General features: G+C 42.1%; 1 protein-coding gene across 2 annotated transcripts in view; it reads left to right on the plus strand.

Annotated features, from left to right (window-relative positions):
* Window positions 1-10,250: 10,250 nt before the first annotated feature.
* The window catches only part of Spin1 (spindlin 1), an 81,924-nt gene continuing 70,550 nt past the window's right edge, over window positions 10,251-21,624 (plus strand). For both annotated transcript variants that reach the window (XM_027955432.2, XM_027955435.2), the window contains exon 1: window positions 10,251-10,358. The gene's annotated coding sequence lies outside the window, so the exon portion shown is untranslated. The remainder of the gene's footprint in view (window positions 10,359-21,624) is intronic.

The raw sequence follows: 21,624 nt of genomic DNA on the forward strand, positions 1-21,624 counted from the left end.
GTACACTTTTTTGGGGAGGGCGGGGATTTTACATACATCACAGTCTCCTTTAACAAATCATTATACACCGCGGGGAAAATCAAACAACAACTCCTAAACATGATTAGTTCATTCATTGGCGGGAACAGGTCGGGCGGGGGTGATAGGTCAGTTCTAAACGGGGTACACATTCAAACTGATTGGTTTTAGGGCCTAAATGACTACGCGCGACCACACAGAGCCCCTCAGTTATTAAACAACCAAGTAGTCAGGGGAAATATTTACTGGGCGGTTCCAAGCATTGTCTTAAGAGCTACAGAAATTTCAGGTTTTGCAGGTAGCATAGAAACCTAACAATACCTAATCCTTTACATTTTAACTCAGACCTTGCAGCTTAGAAACTTTACAATACCCGGTCTTTTACCCTTTAACTTTTACGCTTTAACTTCAATTTCTTTTACCCTTACAGGGCCACCATGAAGTAAGCAGCTTTGCTCCTCCACGTGCTCCTTCCTGATACCAGTGTTGAAATACATCAGGATCAGGTCCTGTTCCCCCGGTGCTGAAGGCTGAACACCCAAGAAACACTGAGGCAAGAGCAAAAAGTTTTATTTAAAAGATATAACAGGGTGGTGGGCTGGGGGATAAAGAGAAAAACTTCTCCTGAGGAGAGGGGGTCCAAAGCTGGTGCCCAAGGGAGTGGGGGTGTCCTGCCCCTTTAATAGATTTTAGATTTCCTTTTTTTTCCCACATTCCCTCCTCCTCTTATCTTGCCTATGGACCAAAAGTTGGAGTGATCAAGGGCAGGGAGGGAGCTTGCACTTCATTAGCAACTGCTTGCTGGGTGGAACCATCCTGGAGGCAGGTAACCTTGGCAATAATTTGGAGGAAGGGGAAGTGCTCTGGAAGTATTAGCATTTTTATTTCCTTTTGAATTAGCCCCCATCTTCCTGACCCAAGCATTCATTACCCGCACTGACTGTCCTTTTGTTCTCCTGTCACTCCCATGATGTTCTGCCTGACTACCAAACACAATCACAGTAGAAGTGAACTGAGGGAAACCTCTGAAACCAGGAACCCTAGAGGTCACCCTAGAGGGTAGGGAGACCAGAGAGAGCCTGGAAGGCCCGAACCCTATACCAAATAAATATCTCCTTTTTAAAAAAGTTGATTTTCTCAGGTATTTTGTCACAGCAATGAAAAGCTACCATACATACTTCTTGGGCCACCATCTATCTGAACAAACACCCCAGAGACAGGTAGCAGAAAACCAGGGGCTAGCTCAGGTATCCCAGATATGCTAAAATTGTTCAAACCAGCCAATCCTAGGCCTGGCTTACCTGGGTGTCTTATAGAAACCATCAACAAAGATCTTATTGTACTTTTTCATCTCTTGCCTTCTGGAGGAGTCTGGTGCTTCCTCATGTACAACTTGCTCCCTGACCCCATCCCCAGGTATGTTGGTCCTTGTGCTTGATTCCTATAATTGAGCACCTGAAACCCTTGGAATTTCCTGGGTGGTAAGAGTGTCTTGTTATTCATAAGGAATCCCTTTGGTAACACACCTGAGTGCATGCTAATGAGGTGATTTAGGTGGGCCCCTAACTATGGTCAGAGTGGAGCTGGTCACCAGGAAGATCAAGACTCATAATCAGGGCTGGGGATGTGGCTCAAGTGGTAGCTGGCTCGCCTGGCATGTGTGCGGCCCGGGTTCGATCCTCAACACCACATACAAACAAAGATGTTGTGTCTGCCGAAAACTAAATAAATAAATATAAAAAAAAATAAAATAAAAAGATGATTTTGTAGTGTTTCTTAAACTGTAACTATAAAAAATAAAAAAAAAAAAGACTCATAATCATAGGGTGGGAATGATCAGCCCCACTGACCCATCTCTGGGAAGGACAAGGGCTGGAGATTGGGCTCTATAAAGAGTTCTGAATGGAATTTGATGAGCTTCTGGGCTGTTAAAGTGTAGAGGGCAGGGAGGCCAGAGAGCCTGGAAGCCCTGAACCCTACACCTTGCCCTGTACATCTCTTCCATCTGGCTGTTCCTGAGTTGTGTCCTTTACAATAAACCAGTAAGGTCAGTGTTTCCCTGACCTCTGTGAATCTTTCTAGAAAGTTAATGGAATCAGAGGAGGAGATTGGGTCAAATCTGGTCCAGTTACACCTCTGATGTGTGGTCACCATGGTAACCACTGTTTTAAGAACTTGGAGGTTGCTTTGGTCTAGCTCAAACTGATTGAAACCCCTGACCCTTCACTTGGGTGACCTTGGGACATCAGAGAGTCAGAAGCCTCAGCCACAGAAATGCTGCTTTTTCTGAACAGCCATGCTAGAAGAATCAGAAGGTTTGACTGTGTGTACAGTCCATGGACGACTTCAGGATTTTGTTTGTTTTTACCCGCAATCACCTTTTCCATGCCTAAGATCACCCTGCTTCTTCCCATAAATACTCCTAAACCCTGTCCTTAGGGAGACAGATTTGAAACTCACCCTCTTTGTTATTTAAAGAAAATGGGGGGGGGGGAGCAGTACCCTGGATTGAACTCAGGGGCACTTGACCACTGAGCCACATCCCCAGCCCTATTCTGTATTTTATTTAGAGACAGGGTCTCACTGAGTTGCTTAGTGCCTTGCTATTGCTGAGGCTGACTTTGAACTCTCGATCCTCCTGCCTCAGCCTCCTGAGCTGCTGGGATTAGGTGTGTGCCACCATGCCCAGGTTGAGACTCATCTTCTTGAGTTAGTACCTTCTCCTGTTTTTTCTTTCGTGATATTAGGATTGAATCCAGGGCTTTGCACATTCAGGACAAGCATTCTACCACTGAGCTCTACCCCAAGTCCCCCTTTATTTGTTTGTTTTTATTTTCTATTTTGAGATAGGGTCTCACTAAGTTGTTGAGGCTGGCCTTGAGCTTGTGATCTTCCTGCGTCAGCCTTCTGAATGGCTGGGATCACAGTTGTGTGCTGCCACATTCTGCTTGTCCATATATTCTTGACTAAACTTTTTCTATTCCGAGCATCAGTTTCAGTAGCTACATATTGGGCACGAGAATCTGACTTAATGGGTAACAACACTGGAGTCACTGGGTGTCTTCTGAATGTCTCACAGAGTCTTGTGCTTTTTGTGCCATAGGTAATATTCAGGTGTTTTAACTCTACTTGATGGGAGAAATAAGGGAACTACCACAACTCATCCATTATCAAACAGATAATTTGAATAGCTGTATAATTATTAAAGACACTCAATTCATAATTATTTTTTTTGTACTGGGGATTGGACGCCAAGATGCTTAACTACTAAACTACATTTCCAGCCCTTTTTAATATTTTATTTAATATGTCAAGATAATTGTATTGTCATGAGCAACTAATAAAAAAATTTAAATAAAAAAATTTTTTATTTAGAGACAGGTTCTTACTACATTGCTTAGGGCCTTGCTAAATTGCTGAGGCTGGCTTTGGACTTGAGATCCTTCTGCCTCAGCCTGCCACCTGAGCCGCTGGTATGACAGGCATGTGCCACCATGCCCAGCTCAATTCATAATTTAAAACCTCTTAAAAAGGAGAAATTCAAGGCCAGATGATTTCATTGGAAACTTCTACCAAATATTTATTTATTTATTTGGTACTGGAGATTGAACCCAGGGTGGCTAAACTACTGAGCCACCCAGCCCTTTTTTACTTAAAGTTTTTTTTTTTTTTTTAGTTTTTATTTGTTCTACTTAGGTGTACATGACAGCAGAATGCATTTTAATTCATCATACACAAATGGATTGCAACATTTCAATTCTCTGTTGTACACGGCGTAGAGATGCACCATTTGTGCAATTACACAGGTACCTAGGATAATGATGTCCATCTCATTCCACCATCTTTCCTATTCTCACAACCCTGCCTCACCCTCCCCTTTGCCCAATCCAAAGCTCTTCCATTCTTCCCATGTCCTCTACCCCTGCCCATCATAAATCAGTATCCACTAAGCAGAGAAAACATTTGGCCTTTAGTTTTTTGGGATTGGCTAACTTCACTTAGCATGATATTCTCCAGCTCCACCCATTTACCTGCAAATGCCATGATTTCATTCTCTTTTAATGCTGAGTAATATTCCATTGTGTATATATATGCCACATTTTCTTTATCCATTCATCTAAAGATGGGCATCTAGATTGGTTCCACAGTTTAGCTATTGGGATATCAGGTGCTATAAACATTGATGTGGCTGTGTCCCGTCGTATTGTTACCGCTGTTGACCGGTGACGAGTTCTTGCTTCCCCAATGTTGAAGAATAACACCAAAGAAGCACGCCCAGGCAAGGTCAGAGTAGAAATTAGAAGTTTATTAAAGGACAGCAGAAAAGACTTCTCCCGGAGGAAGAAGGGGACCCAAGAGGTGGAATCCGTGGAAGGGATGTTGTCTCCCCTTTTTATAGTTCTTTCAGTGATGGAATGTAGGTGGGAAGGCCCGAGGGGTGGGACACAGGTGGGCCAAAGAAGTAATCTGGTCAGGAAGGACTTCTGAGTCAGCACCTTTTTGCTGGGGGCTGTTCATTAACATTTCTTTGAGGTGGACTTTGGCCTAGGGCCTTTTCGGGACTTCATTAACATTCCATGAGTTGTCCTGCGTTTCCCAGAATCATTGCCAGCGTGGCCTCCATTTTAGATTTCACTCGGCATTAGACCCGATTTATCTAACTACACTGACTACCTAACTTTAAATCTGGCTTCAGTATGCTGATTTTAATTCCTTTGGGTATAGACTAAGGAGTGGGGTAGCTGGGTCAAATGTTGGTTCCATTCCATGTTTTCTGAGGAATCTCCACACTGCTTTCCAAAGTTCACCAATTTGCAGTCCCACTAGCAATGTATGAGTGTACTTGTTTCCCCACATTCTGTCTGAAAGAATTCCGCATGCAAAGACACTTCGCCGGGAGAATTCCAATTTTATTGCAAAAAGCTGTGTGCTTATATAGAACTAAGGGGGAGATGGTAGGGCTTAGATAAATGGCAGGCAACCTGTTTATTGGCAAGTTCTTTCAGATATCAGCTCCGGAGCCCAGGAATTAGTTCTCATTGGGGCTAAGGTTCCCCACCAGCGAGATTTGAAATTGGCGCCGGCGGGAGAGTTCACACTGGCGGGAACTTTTCGCGCCACTGCAGAAAAGAAGAAGGTAGGAAGAAGAGGTGCTTTGGCGCCATGTTGGGTTTTTTTCTCGGGGGTATGGCTGCCGTTTACACTTTTCCCAACACTGTCCAACATTTATTATTGCTTGTATTCTTGATAACTGCCATTCTGACTGGGGTTGGATGAAATCTTGGAGTAGTTTTGATTTGCTTTTCTCTAATTACTAAAGATGTTGAACACTTTTTTTATATATTTGTTGGTTGCTTGAATATCTTCTTCTGAAAAGTGTCTGTTCAGTTCCTTGGCCCATTTGCTAATTGGATTGTTTGGGTTTTTTTGGTATTAAGTTTTTTGAGTTCTTTGTATATCCTGGAGATTAGTGCTCTACCTGATGTATGTATGCTAAAAATTTTCTCCCATACCATAGGCTCTCTCTTCACTTCAATGATTGTCTCTTTAGCTGAGAAGAAGCTTTTTAGTTTGAATCCATACCATTTGTTGATTCTTGATTTTATTTCTTATGCTGTAGAACTCTTGTTAAGGAAGTCAGGGCCTAATCTGATAAGATGAAGATTTGGGCCTACTTTTTCTTCTATTAGGTACAGGGTCTCTGGTCTAATTCCTAGGTCCTTGGTCCACTTTGAATTGAGTTTTGTGCATGGTGAGAGATAGAGGTTTAATTTCATTTTGCTACATATGGATTTCCAGTTTCCCCAGCACCATTTGTTGAAGAGGCTATTCTTTCCCCAGTATATGTTTTTGGTGCCTTTGTCTAGTATGAGATTAACTGTATTTATGTGGGTTGGTCTCTGTTCTGTACCATTGGTTTACATGTCTATGGTATTTGGTGCCAATACCATGCTATTTTTGTTATTATTTTTCTATAGTATAGTTTAAGTCTGGTATTGTGATGCCTTCTGCTTCACTTTCCTTGCTAATGATTGCTTTGGCTATTCTGGGTCTCTTATTTTTCCAAATGAATTTCATGATTGCTTTTTCATGTTCTATGAAGAATGACATTGGAATTTTAATAGGAATTGCATTAGATCTGTATAACAGTTTGGTAGTATGGCTATTTTGACAATATTAACTCTGGCTATCCAAGAGCAAGGGAGATTTTCCCATCTTCTAAGGTCTTCTTCAATTTCCTTCTTTAGTGTTCTGTAGTTTTAGGGGTCTTTCACCTCTTTTGTTAGATTGATTCCCAAGTATTTTATATTTTCTGAGGCTATTTTGAATGGGGTTGTTTTCCTAATTTTTCTTTCAGTGGATTCATCACTTATGTATAGAAATGCAATTGATTTATGGGTATTGATTTTATATCCTGTTACTTTGCTAAATTCACTTATTAGTTCTAGAAGTTTTCTGGTGGAATTTTTTGGATCTTCTAAATATAGACTCATGTCCTCAGTAAACAGTGATCCTTTGAGTTCTTGTTTTCCTATGTATATCCTTTTAATTTCTTTTTTCTTTCTGATTATTCTGGCTAGAATTTCAAGGACTATGTTGAGTAGAAGTAGTAAAAGAGGGGCTGGGGCTGGGGATGTGGCTCAAGTGGTAACACGCTCACCTGGCATGAGCCGGTCACTGGGTTCCATCCTCAGCACCATATAAAAATAAAATAAAGATGTTGTGTCCACTGAAAACTAAAAAATAAATATTAAAAAATTCTCTCTCTCTCTCTCTCTCTCTCGAAGAAGAAGAAGAAGAAGAAGAAGAAGAAAAAGAGGGCATCCCTGACTTATTCCAGTTTTTAGAGGAAATGCTTCTAATTTTTCTCCTTTAGAATGATGTTGGCCTTGGGTTTAGCATAGATAGCTTTTACAATGTTAAGGTATAATCCTACTATTCCTAGTTTTTCTAATGTTTTGAACATGAAGAGGTGCTATATTTTATCAAATTTAAATTTTATGATAATTATATGATTCTTGTCTTTTAAGTCTATTGATGTGATGTATTACATTTATTGATTTCCATATGTTGAGCCAACCCTGCATTTCTGGGATGAATCCCACTTTATTGTGGCGTACTATCTTTTAAATATGTTTTTTTATGTGATTGGCCAGCATTTTATTGTGAGTTTTTGTATCTATATTCATCAGGGATATTGGTCTGAAAGTTTGTTTCCTTGATGTGTCTTTGTCTGGTTTTGGTATCAGGGTTATTATTTATATTTTATTTAGAGACAGAGTCTCACTAAATTCTCAGGGTATTGGCATCAAATCAATATTGGCCTGCTATCAACCCCACCCAGCTTAAACTCCTAAGCAGCTTATGAGAGTCCTCTTGCAGGCTAGAAAGCTGCTCTGTGAGTGCTGACAGGCTGCTGCTCTCCTTGGAGGGACAGCCTTGTTTGTATATGTCATGTTACCGACAGTAAATCTCTTGCGTGAGATTTTGCATGGACTCTGCGAGGGTCCTTTTACAGGTGCTCACTAAATTGCTGAAGTTGGTCTGGAATTTGCAATCCTCTTGCCTCAGCCTTCTGAATCACCGGGATTACAGCATGCTCCACTGTGCTTGGTCTATCAAATATTTAAAGAATTAACACCAATTGCATACTATTTTTTCCACAACAGGAACTCTTACCAACAAATTTTATGAAGCTAGTATCATCCTAATGCCAAAACCAGACACAGTACAATGATAACAAAAAAGCTATAGACTGATATATCTCATGAGTAGAGATGCAAAAATTCTTAACAACATATTAGCAACTAGAAATATATATATATATATATATATATATATATATATATATATATATATATATATAAATTACATGCTATGATGAAATAGAGTTGATTATTGCAGGAACCTAAGACTGATTTAACACATGAAAATCAGTCAGTGTAATCCACCATAGTAACATGAAGGAAAAAAAAAATCACACCATGATGCCAATTGATGAGGATGAAACTTTTGACAAAATTCAATATCCATTAATGATTAAAAACTCACAGCAAACAAAAATGGCAAGGGACCTCTTCAACTTGATAAAGAACATCTACAAAAAAAAAAAAAATCCTAGAGATAACATTATTCCTGATGGTGAAAAACGATGATTTCCCTCAAAAATCAGGTACAAGGTAAAGATGTTAGCTCTCCAGAGTCCTTCTCAACATAGTGTTGAAGATCCTCTGTGGCGCAAAAGGCAAGAAATGGAAATGAAAGACATACATGTTGCCCAAAGGCTCTTGGTCCTTGTCCCCAATGGCAATCCAATAACTAGGACATGGTTTGGAGAAAAAGGAAAACGCTTTATTGCTTTGCTAGCAAAGGAGATGTTATGCTCGAATTCGAGACCCCTAAAAGACCACCAGAGACCAAGATCTATGTAAGCAGCAAAGAGGTGTTTATTGCGAGCTAGCTTGGTCCTCTGCACACACAGAGCAACTGGAGACGCTGAGAGGCCCAGGGTTTGCAGCAGTTTTATACACTCTTTGGGGAAGGCAGGGACTTCACATACATCATAGCGTCTCTTAGCAAATCATCACACACCACAGGAAAATCAAATAACAACTCTAAAACATGATTAGCACATTCACTGGCGGGAACAAGTTGGGTAAGGGGCATTGGTTTGAACTGATTGGTTTAAGCCATGAGGGGTGTACGTGCTGAACTCCGTGGTTTCCCAACATGTTATCAACCACCATAAACTACTGGGGGGTCATCTGGCATCCCAGGTATTTTCCCTGTCTCATGATGATTGGTGGCTGCTAGGGGGTTGCTATGGGTCCCCACCTAGCCTGACTGAGTCAGGGACACCAGATCTCTCCTGTTATTTGTAGATAAACAACTCAGCAGGGTGGGTATGTGCCTAGGAGTGCTCTGTGGGTCTTTCCAAGGACAAGGGTCACGCCCCCTTCCTTGGACAGGCTTTGCTCTGAGGTAGAGGCTGGTTTTTCAGGAGAAGTTTAGGAAAAAGAAAAAAAAAAACATGTAAGTTTCAAAGTGATGAGAGATGTAGACAAAACATCAAGTGAACCCCTGTTACATACAGATGACATAATTCAGAGAGGGAGAAATGAGGGGCTAGCTGTGTGGCTCAGAGGTAGAGTGCTTGCCTACTCCTTCATTGAATCCCCAACCCTGAAAAGGGGGGAAAAAAAAGAAAGAAATTGTCCTTTTTTGAAGAGGGTATGATTTTATATGTAGAAATTTTATTTCTTTGTACTAGCCATGAATCTGTACATATCAAAATTAAAAAACAAATTGAGCACAGTGGCATAACACCTGTAATCCCAGCGACTCAGGAGGCTGAGGCAGAAGGCTGGCATGTTTGAAGTCAGCCTCACTCAGCAACTTGGTGAGTGGTTCATCCTCATGCTTTTTGAAGACAGCCCTTGCTACTTTGCTCTGAGGCTTATTTTAAAAGAGACATATATATACTTTTTTTCTCCTTTCTTCCTCTCCTCCTCCCTAGAAGGATTAGGGAGACAGGGTTATCTTTTCTTTCCCATCTCAGGCCTAGTTATCTGTCCTTGAACACACACCCACCACAAGAAAGGGATAGCTATCAATCAAATTAACAAGTGAATCACAAGCCCCCTATAGGGAATGCCTGGACTGTAGCCTTTGACTATCTTCTTTAAAAACAAACAAACAAACAAACAAACAACAACAACAACAAGAAAACACCTCGGTTCTCCCCTGGGACAGGCAGAATCGCAGCCTCTGGGACAGGAGTTTCCTGTGCTCCTCATTTGCCAGCAAAGCAACAAAACTTTTTTCCTTTTTTCTCAAAACCTTATCCTCGTTATTACACTGGCATGAATTGGCATAGAGGACAAAGACCTAGCTTTCAGTAACAGGACCCTGTCTCAAAAAATTGAAAGGACTGGGGCTGTGGCTCAGAGGTAGAGTATCCCTGGGTTCAATTCCTATCACCACACAAAGAAAAAAAGGTAGTGTTATGGTTTGGAAGTGAGGTGTCCCCTCAAAGCTCACGTGTGAGACAATGCAAGAAGGTTCAGAGGAGAAACGGTTGAGTAGTCCTAACCCAATGAGTGAATTAATCCCCTGCTAGGAATTAACTGAGTGGCAGCGGAAGTGGTGGGTGTGGCTGGAGGGGGTGGGGATGGGGGTGTGGCTCTGGGGTATACATTTGAAGCTGGCCCGGGGAGTCTCTCTGCCTCCTGAAGATGTGAGCTGCTTCCCTCTGCCACACTCTTGCGCCCTGATATTCAGCCTCACCTGGGGCCCCATGGAATGCAGCCGGCCTTCGATGGACTCAGACCTCTGAAACCGTAAGCCCTCAACTAAACTTTTCCTCCTTTAAAATTGTTCTGGTCAGATCCTTTAGTCATAATAGCAAAAAAGCTGACGAAAACAGAAAGAAAGTTGGTTCTAGAAAAATTTAGAAACCACTTCAAGCCATTCTTAAAGTGCTGAGGTACAGGTGAGCATGGTGGCATGCACCTATAGTCTCAGTCTCAGTGAGAGGCCAGGACAAGGCAGGAAGATCACTTGAGCATTGGAGTCAAAGGCTGTAGTATTCTATATTTATCAGGTATTTTCACTAAGCTTAGCGTCAATGTTGTGATCTCCCAGGAAGCAGGAACCAGCAAGCAACCTAAGGAAGGGTGAACTGGCTCAGTTGGAAATGGAAGAAGTCAAACCCCCTGTGCTCATTAGTAGTGGGGTCGCATCTGTGAATAGGCACTGTGCTCCAACCTCCACAACATAGCAACAACCATCTTTTAAAACAAACAAAAACCCTTAGGTACAAATCTAAAACATGTACAGGACTTGGATGCTAAAAGCTATACAACATTAGCCAGTATATATATATATATATATCTCCTAAGACTCATGGCTTAGGGAAAAATTCACTCAAATGGATCATGAAATTAAATGTAAAGAGATAAACTATAAAACTTTTAGGAGAAGATCTAAGGAGGAAAAACCTTCAGGATCTAGAGCAAGGCATTGCTTTCCTAGACTTGGAACCGAAAGCCCAGTTTGTGAAAGGAAAAATTGATTAATCGGTGTGTTCATTTCCTGGGGCTCTCATAACAAATGACCACAATCTGGATGGCTTCAAAAACAAATCTATTCTCTCGCTGAAATCAGGTGTCGGCAGGGCCACACTCCCTCTGGAGACTAGGGAGAGTCCTTTGCTTCTTGCAGTTTCTAGCAGTTGCTGAGAGTTCTAGGTTTCCCCAGGCTGGCAGACACAGCTCCAATCTCTGCCTTTGTCTCTGCGTCTTTTTGTCTCTTGAATCTCTGTCTTCATAAAAAGACAACATCCAAGGGTTAGGGGCCCCATCATAATCCTCTGACTTTCTCTTAACTTGAATCATGTTGATAAAGACCCTACTTCCAAATAAGGTCATATTCATAGGTACTAGGGGTTAAGACTTCAACATATCTTCTTGGTGGGGAGGCACAATTCAATCCAAACTTTTGATCTATGAAATACCCTATTAAGAAGATAAAAGATAAGCTATAGAGTGGGAGAAAATCTTTGCAATCCACATAGTCAACAAAAGACTAGTACCTAGCTGAGCCCCTAAAATCCTAGGGGCTCGGGAGGCTGAGGCAGGAGGATCTTTTTTTTTTTTTAAATTTTTTTTGAGAGGGAGAGAGAATTTTTTAATATTTATTTTTCAGTTTTTGGCAGACACAACATCCTTGTTTGTATGTGGTGCTGAGGATCGAACCCGGGCCGCACGCATGCCAGGCGAGCGCACTACCCCTTGAGCCACATCCCCAGCCCCGAGGCAGGAGGATCTTGAGTTTGAAAGCCAGCCTCAGCATCTTAGCAAGGCACTTAGCAACTCAGTGAGACCCTGTCTCTAAACAAAGTATAAAAAAAAGATGTGGCTGGAGATGCTGCTCAGTGGTTGAGCAACTCTGAGTTCAATCCTCAGTACCAAAAAAAAAAAAAAAAAAAAAAGACTAGTACCTAAAATAAAGAACTCTCCCAAATCAACAATCAAAATCCTGAAAAATTTAATTAGAAAATGAGTAAAAATCATCAAGAGTTATGTAGATGGCAAAAGCACATAAAAATGTGCTGTGATGATTAATTTTATGAGGACCGCAAGTTCAAGTCAAGCCATGTCTTGATGGATGGATGGATGGATGGATAGAAAGCTAGCTAGCTAGACCGACAGATAGATAGATGAGGCAGGGGAATGTAGTTCAATGGTAGAGTGACTCTGGGTTCAATCCCCAGTACTGCAAAAACAAACATACTCAAAGGTATGCTTCTAACCCAGAACGGCAGACTTCATTTGCAGTCCCGAGGGAAAGGATCTGAAGTAACTTCCTCCCACAGGAAGTTGGCTCACGGCTTGAGTACTGGCTGACAAGGGCAATGATCTCCCCCCCCCCCCCCCCCCGCCCCCACACACTTTTTTTAGTTGTAGATGGACACAATACCTTTATTTTATTTGCTTATTTTATGTAGTGCCAGGGATCGAACCCAGTGCCTCACACATGCTAGGCGAGCACTCTTCCGCTGAGCTGCAACCCTGGTCCCCAATGATTCACCCTTTACTGCTCGAAGACAAGCTTCCAGGGGCCAGTTGACATTTGTCCTCCAGACCAGAATCCATCTGTCCAGGACATAATGACAGATTCTTCTTCTAAGCCTCTAACTCCCTATTCTATCATCATTAGCACAACGTTAGCACAAACTACTCTAGCTAGACCTGGTTCCCCATGTGTAGACCGCACTACAGAGTATTTACTCATGTATTTCTACCCTGAATCCTCGCCACTTCCTGGTTTCTGAAGCTGTCCACACCCAACCCCGTGGATCAAGAGCAATGATTTCTAAATTGCATGAGTTGGGGGGAAGTGGGAATGAGAGGGTTGACATATTTAGCTTAATTAATATTGAAGACAGGGCAGCCGGTGCAGTGGTGCACACCTGTAATCCCATCAGTTTAGGAGGCTGAGGCAGGAGGATCGCATGCTCAAAGCCAGCCTCAGCAATTTAGTGAGGGCCTAAGCAACTCAGCAAGATTCTGTCTCTAAATAAAATGTAAAAAAGGGATTGGGATGTGGCTCATTGGTTAAATACCCCTGGGTTTAATCCCTGGTACCAAAATAAATAAATAAATAAATAAATAAATAAATAAATAAAATAAAATAAAATTGAAGGTAGAGAAAAGCAGCTAAATTTTGCCAAAGTTTTACATACAAATGAACAGAAATGTGTATTTTAATACAACATGTTAATGTATGCTGTTTCTTTCTCCTTTTTTTTTTTCTACTAGGGATTAAACCCAGGGACACTCTACCACTAAGCTATATCCCCAGCCACTTTTATTTTTTATTTTCACACAGGGGCTTGGTAAGTTGCTCAGGGTGGCTTTGAACTTGGCAGTCCTCCTGCCTTAGCCTCCAAGTTGTTGGGTTACAGGCCTGTGGCATGGTGTCTGGTCTCTTTTTGCGGTGTTAAGGATCAAATCCAGGTTCTCGTGTATGCTAAGCACATACTCTACCACTGTGCTACATCCCCAGCCTGACACATTAATATAATATCAATATGTATATACACGCATTAAAAGTACAGGTTTTTAACTGATTAAACACAGTGGAATTCATCTATGTGGAATGTTTCAACCCTTCTGCCTCAAAGGAGAGTTGATTAGAAGATTGAAGATAACATTCTTGGCTTTTGGCTTACAAAGTAAACTCAGATCTCAAGGCAGAGATTTGAGTTGGAGATACAAAGTTTTGAAGTTTACAAGCAGAGTTACAAAGTTTTGAAGTTTACAAGCAGAGTTGGAGACCTAAATGCCAAGTCCCTAAGAAGATCTTACTCTGGGATATGGGAAGAATAGTTGGTACCAACACTGCTCTGTCCTGTGTGATAACCACACCTTCCTTCTCCCAGGCAGAAGACTGGCCATGCTGGGAGAGAGAGAGGGCCCTGGGTCAGGACTCGGGCTGAGCATTCTGGTGGGAGGCCTCTCTGGTCCTTTGCTGGCATTGCCTGGTGGCTCGTTTCTTGGCTGTCTTAGGTGGCAAGAGTGTTGTCCTGGCCAAACAGATATGTCCCCTGAGTATTATCTAGGATGTGTATTACCTGCTGGGATGCTGAGTCTCCATTGCCTGGTGGCAGGTTTTGCACATTTGCAATTCATCTTTGTACCCAGAGGAGCTGTGGTCAGACTCAGCACCCTCCTGAGGCTGAGCGCTTATCACACACACTCTGACTTAAAGCCAGCAGATGACCCAGTCTTTTTTTTTTTTTTTTTTGGTACTAGGAACTGAACCCACAGGCACTGAACTGCTGAGCCACATCCCCAGCCTATTTTATATTTTATTTAAAGACAGGGTCTCATTGAGTTGCTTAAGGCCCCACCGTTGCTGGGGCTGGCTTTGAACTTGCGAGCCTCCTGCTTCAGCCTCCTAAACTGCTGGGATTACAGGCATGAGCTACCATTCCTGGCTTGTTCTGTTCTTTCTTAATAGCTTTTTTGGAAATAAAATTCATGTACTGTACAATTTGGCTATTTAAACAATACAATTCAATGTTCAGTATATTTGCCTGAACATGTATCCATAGTCACAATTATAGAACAATCTTTATTATCTCCCAAAGAAACCCTGTACCCTTTAGCCATCACCTCACCATCTCCCAATCCTTCAGTCCTTCGACTAATCTACTTGTTTTTGGTACTAGGGATTGAACCCAGGGGCACTTACCACTGATTCACATCCCCAGCCCTTTTCTGTATTTTATTTAGAGACAGAGTCTTGCTGAGTTGCTTAGGACCTTGTTAAGTTGCTGAGGCTGGCTTTGAATTCACAATCCTCCTGTCTCAGCCTTCTGAGCTGCTGGGATTACAGGTTTATACCACCATGCCTGGAACAACTAATCTACTTTGTCTCTATAAATGTGTCTTCTAATCTACGAACATTGGATGCTTCTTAAGTTTTTCTTTGGAGCTAGGGATCAAAACCAAGGCCTTGCATACACTAGCATGTGCTCTAACACTTATGTATATCCCCAGCTCCTGGGATGCTTTTTAACTTACTTAGAAATGCAATTGATTTTTATTTTACATTTTTTGTTATGGTAGCAGTGATTGAACCCAAGGCCTCACACATGCCAAGCAAATGCTCTACAACCGAGCCACATCCCCAGCCCAGAAATGCAATTGATTTTTGTATATAGATCTTATATCCTACAACAGTGCTGAACTCATTTATTAGTTCTAGTAGCTTTTTTTTTTTTTAAGTTCTAATAGTTTTCTAGTGGCTTCTTTAGGATCAAATGACCTACTCCCCACTTCCCCAGTACTGGGGATAGAACCCAGAGGTGCTCTACCATTGAGTCACATCCTCTGCCCTAGTTTGTATTTAATTTAGAGACAGGGTCTCACTGAGTTGCTTAGCACCTCACTTTTGCTGAGGCTGGCTTTGAACTTGCGGTCCTCCTGTCTCAGCCTCCCAGTCGCTCCTGTCCTTTATGAGACAGGATCTAAGTTGAGGGTGTTGCAGAGGGTCTTGCTGTATTGACAATGCAGTGCTCAAACTTGCAATCCTCATGCCTCAGCCTCCCCAGTAGCTGGGATGACAGACGTGTGCCATTGAGTGTGGCTTTCTTCTTTTCCTGAGCACTCCATCGGTCCCAATTCTGTCCTCAAATGTCTACTACTACAACAGGCCTTTATGTGGTTCCCATATTTCAAAATTAACTCTCTAAATTCTTCTCTAGATAGCACCAGATTAATTCAATTGAACCTTTTCAATTGAATCCAGGGGTGATTTACCACTGAGGTACATCACCATACTTTTATTTTTTATTTTGAAACAGGGTTTTATAAAGTCGCTGAGAATCTGGTATCCTTCCTCAACCTCCCAAGTAGCTGGGATTGTAGGCATGAACCATAGTACCTGGCTAGAACTTATTTTGATCCTTGACAGAACTCCCTAACAGTGGGTAAAGAGTATTTAAAATCTCCAATGTTCTGATATTCAAGGACCTTCATAGGCCCTATATTTTACTAAACCCACATGACCCAGTATTTCCAGAATAAGTCCTGCATTCACTTATGGTAAATAGTCTTTGAATCGTCACTGTCATGTAGGGAGCATTTTGACAATAATAATAGATCTTGTTGCTACCCTCTGGCCTTTATAATGAAGTGGGGGCACCAAGATACACAAGAAAACAAACTGATACTAATATAATTACAAAAGTGATCAGTTTTATGGATGGATGTAAGTAACAGAATATAGTTAATACATCAACAGTCTAGTCACATGTGTGGTCAGGGGAAGATTCTTTGAGGAGGTGACATTTAAAAGCATTTATTTGCCTATGTTGCAGAAAACTACCTGCATGGTTCAGAGGTGGAAGTGAGCCCAAGGGCAGAAAAGTAGGGTGGTGGGTGACCAGATGGCTGTCCCTGCCCCTGTAGGTCTCTTGGAGTCCTTCACTTGGTATACATTTCTTGAGCACTATGTGCTAGGCCCTCTGTGAAGCATAAACATTCTTCTTGTGTGTGTAAGTGCTGGAAAGGGTGGTGCATGCCTGTAATCTCAGTGACTCAGGAGGCTGAGGCAGGAGGATCACAGGTCCAACGCTGTAAGGAAATCAAGAGGAAGACAGGCAAGGCAGCTAAACAGGAATGGTTTTATTTGAAACAAATCTGCAAAGGGGAAATCCTGGTGCAGCTTGGAGCGCATTCTCTGCTGACAGCATAAGGACCTTATAGGAAAGTGAAAGGGTTAGGGGGTTGTCAGGGAAGGGTCCTTATGGTCCTCATTATCATTCTCTGTGGTTGTCACTGTTCCCTGTCCAATGAGGCGTTTCTCAAGATTTCAGTCCCAGACAACAATTCTTGTTACAGGGTATTGTCTGGTGTTTAGGTCAAGTTGACCATTGTTCTAGGTCGGAGTGACCAGGGGCAACATTTGTTCTAAGGTGGAGGATATATTTCAAAATGGCATTGCCTAAGTCAAGTTCTCCCTAACAGAGGCCAAGTTTAGCAAGACCCTAAGCAAATTGGTGAGACCCTGACTCAAAAAATAAAAAGGGCTGGGGATATCTAGTTCAGTGCCTCTGGGTTCAATCCTTAGTACACACACCACCACCACCACTACCCATTCTTGTATATGTAGACTGTCTGTCCACACTAGGTGCCTTATGCTTGCTGGGAGTTCATTTGATATCTGTTCAGACAGGGAATGGGAGGGCTATTCAGCAGTGCTGCCACACGGATGGTTTCAAGTAACTGAGAGAAGTCTGGAGGTGCATGGCACAGTGACTTGGGAATGTGCTGATGCTCCAGGATCAACGCATTCAGCTGTGGTCTAAAAAACAGTGGTCTAGGGCCAAGGATATAGCTCAGTTGGTAGAGTGCTTGCCTCGCATGCATGAGGCCCTGGGTTCAATCCCTGTGCAACACACACACACACACACACACACACACACACACACACAGCAGTGGTCTATTTTGTGATGCCCTTGAAAAGAGCAGTTTCTTATCTGTTTCTGTGAACTTGCTTTCTGTTAGAGATCCTGCACAAGGCCTTCAGCCACATAGATTAGGAATTTTGTTTTTAAAAAGAAAATTCCCAGTGATAGGATGGGTCTGAGATGATGTCAAGTAATTATAAATATTGTGAGAAACAGTGGACCAGGGCTCAGAATATGGAGTTTTTGTTTTTCTCTGGGCCCGGCAGCGTAAGACAAAATCTGGACTCTTCCTCCTCTAGAGTGCTGCTTGCTGTTTCCCACCACGATTTCATTGAGTGTAGCCCTTGCTGCTCTGCCACTGTCACTTATTTTAAAAACAGGTATGTCTCTCCCTCTCTCTCTAATCTCAGGGGAAACAGGATTACCTTTATTCTCCATCCAGGGCAGAGTTATCTGTCCCCAGTAGACACCCACCATAGGAACGGAAGTCATCCAGACTTTGGGGATGGCATCTGAAGATCTCAGAAATGACTATCTCCCAAATTAACAAGTGAATGACGACTGCAACAGGGAACACGTGGAATGTAGCCTTTGAGTCACCTCTTTAAAAGCCCCCTGTTCCTGCTGATGGGGAGAACTGCAGCCTCTGGGACAATAATCCCCTGTGTCTCCTCCTTTGCTAGCAAAGCAATAAACAAAGGTTTATTTTTTCAGTTTTCTCAAAACTGCGTCCTTGTCATTAGCTTGGCATCAGGGACAAGGACAGAGCTTTCATTAACAAAATGACTGTGGAGAGAGGGTGCTTCTTTTTATTTTATTTTGTGGTGCTGGGGATTGAACCCAGAGCCTGTTAGAAAGGCAAGTGTTCTACCACTGAGCTACACCTCCAGCCCCAAGAGGGGTCCTCTTGAAGAAACGGGGATCCTGGGAGGAGAGGAGTCCTGTCTGCCCCTTGTATTTCTGCTGCTGCTGGACTTCCGAGAGAAAAATGACAGGCTGGAGCAGGGGAAGAAGAAATAATTTTCTCTCCACCCTTTTGAGTTTTTCAGTTGGGTTGCATCTCTTTTAACAAAAGGTAGGTTAATGAAAGAAAAACAAACATAACTTAAGATGTGTACCTCATGAATACCTAGCAGATAAACCAGAGAAATGAGTGGACCTCAAGAGCCCCTCTCAGAGTTGGTTTTTAATTTCAGACTTTAATTCTATTATTCCCAAAGAATGAAGGGTGTGAGGGAGACTGTTCACCCTCTATTATCACTCAATGTCCCAAAAAGCCTGATAAACAAAAGCCAGGTGTATTATGCAGATTAAAGGGACTACCTTCTTCACTGATAATTTTTAAGTAAATTACACTCATTCTTTTCTTCCTAGTACAGAGGGAGACACCCTTAGGAATCCACATTTTCTTTATAGATGTGTGTGTCTCTCTCTCTGGTAGTGGAAATTGAACCCAAGGGCACTTGAACCCAAGGGCAATTGAACCCAAGGGCACTTGAACCCAAGGGCATGTTGCCACCCAGCTATGTCCCCAGCCCTATCTATTTATTATTTGGTATAGGGATTGAACTCAGGGGTACTCCCCCACCCTACTAAATGTGCAAGTTATATTTATAGCCAGAGAAAAAGTAAGTGACATACACAAGCAACCTGATTAGCTGGAGTGAGCATTTGCCTTCTATGGGCATGGTGTAAGTAGTCGGTAGTCTGTGCTTGGCTGAAGATTAACCGCCATGATTGGCCAAGACTCAGTTGCTTGGTTACTTGAGTATACTCTCAGGTTAGATTTCCATTTGCTTATATGTTATTATGTATGGAGACTGCTTTGGGCAACACTTTATAACCTAAGTGCAGAGATAGATTTAGGCCATGCAACTTAGTATTAAAAAGTATGAATTTGGCTCTGCGAATTCTAGCCCCAGCACCTCTTCAGCACCAGCAGAGAAGAGCTGCTTCTGAACCAGTCTAGCCAAATCTTGCCAGGATTCACAGGTTAGGACTGTCTGATCCGCCTATCTATAAATCTGTAGCTGTGGGTGGGAGTGTGAGAGTCAGCATGTACCTCAGTCACGTTGAGTGGTCCCAGTTCAATGACCCTTGCACCACTGCATGGGAGCAGATGGCCTGATGAGTTCACGGATGACCTATGCAGCTATAAGAGAAGATCCTTACTTACAGGGTGGACCATCAAACTCACCCATGGTTTAATCTTTTTTTTTTTTTTCTGTTGCTATTAAAAAAAAAAGGAAAGAAAAGCTTACTTAGCTCAGTTTTAGAGGTTGACAGTCCAAATGGGTTAGTGCAAATCCCCAACTGAGCCACATCATGGCAGATGGCATCATAGTCTGTGCACATGAGAGAGGGAGAAATCACACAGGGAGACAGAGGCCAGTCTTGCTTTTTGCTTTTTTTTTTTTTTAATTTTTTAAAATTTTTTGGTACCAGGGATTGGACCCAGGGGCGCTTAACCACTGAAGCACAACCCCTTTTCATATTTTCTTTAGAGACAGGGTCTCCCTGAGTTGCTTAGGGCTTTGCCAAGTTGTTAAGGCTGGCTTTGAACTCTCAATCCTCCGGCCTCAGCCTCCCAAGGCTCTGGGATTATAGGTGTGCACCACCGCTCCCAGCAGTCTGGCTTTTTTTCCCCTTTTATAACCACATCTCTTGAGAACTCACCAGGGTCCTATGAGAACCCTTCCCCTCTAAATCCCTTCCAGGTAGTGCTTCTAATGACCTAATGACTTCAGTCTAGGCCTAACCTCTTAAAGCTCCTTCCCGTTTCTTACCATCACCATACTATCAGGAGTGGTTAGTTATTGACTTGGTCTGAGATGCAGGTAGATTCAATCAAATCTATTTTATTAATGCTCATCGCATTTAACTGGGTGAGGCCTGGGGTGTATGCTGGGGTGTAGACTCTTATATCACTAACTTAAGTCTATCTAAGTTCTGCAGTTTATCTAAGTTTTGCAGTTAACATTACATCATAGGCATATATGTTGCTTATAGCCTTTTATCCAACACACACTATCAACAGTCAAAAATCCTATATTTCTGGTACTCATATCACATACTGAGGACCAAGCTTCTAACACATAAATCTTCATAGGACACACCATAGTACCCACCCATAGGTTAAGCCAGTGCAAAAAATGAATCAAGTGCTTTGGTATACACTAGACCCATACTGAATACTTTCTATTGTGTTGAAGTGTTCTATAAAAAATAATTGATAAGGACCTTGAGGGTAGGTTTCCAATTATGTCAATGCCAGTGGGGTGAAAATGTTACTTGGAAATACTTGGTTAACAATATACTATGGTCCACTTTAGGTCTATCACCCCTCCACCCTGCCACCCTTTGATGACTCTTCCTCCTTCCCCTCCCCACATTACAAGGATTTCTTGAGGGAAGGGGATCCTTCCCTGCTAGTAGTGATGTAGGACACATGAGCCTGGACACCTGAGGAATTAGCAGGAAGCAGGTTTATTGGATGCTGCCATCCAGAGTGAGGTTTGCACCTAAAGATTTCTATGGACCGCAAGTCTGGAAATTCTTGGAACTTTATACCCAGTCATGGGGGGCGGGTATACATGACTTGAGGTTTACATTTTTGCAAGAGTCTACATAAAAGTGTATATGTATGTATAATATATATATATATTTCACAAAAAGTGCTTTTAATCCCATTTTTCAGATTAGTCAGAGGTTTTACAAGTTTTACCACAAAAGTAGAGAAAAAAAATCACATCTGTGGCCAGACTACAAGACAGAGCAAATTAGTCCTCACAAAAAATAGTAAGTCCTAACCACACTGAGTTTTATTTTGCAGAAATTTTTGCTGATATTCTGTTAATAAGAACAATTATGGTGAGGGTCTCTGGAGAAGCTTAATTAAGACTCCTTGGTGGAGGTGGGGTGCCACTAGAGAGGACTCCAAGAACCCCAAGTTAAAATATAAAGGCCAAGACTGTCAGTTAATTTGTATTTAATCATTTTACTTTGGGAAGAAAAAAAAATATATGTAGTCCCTCTGACTCAATCTCCAAAGTGGAGTGTGGTTATCTGTAAAGAAATGATCTATACATTTGAGTTTCTGGAAGTACTTGATTAGCAAGTTGGAG

This window comes from Marmota flaviventris, chromosome 16, assembly GCF_047511675.1.
Source record: "Marmota flaviventris isolate mMarFla1 chromosome 16, mMarFla1.hap1, whole genome shotgun sequence".
NCBI lineage: Eukaryota > Metazoa > Chordata > Mammalia > Rodentia > Sciuridae > Marmota > Marmota flaviventris.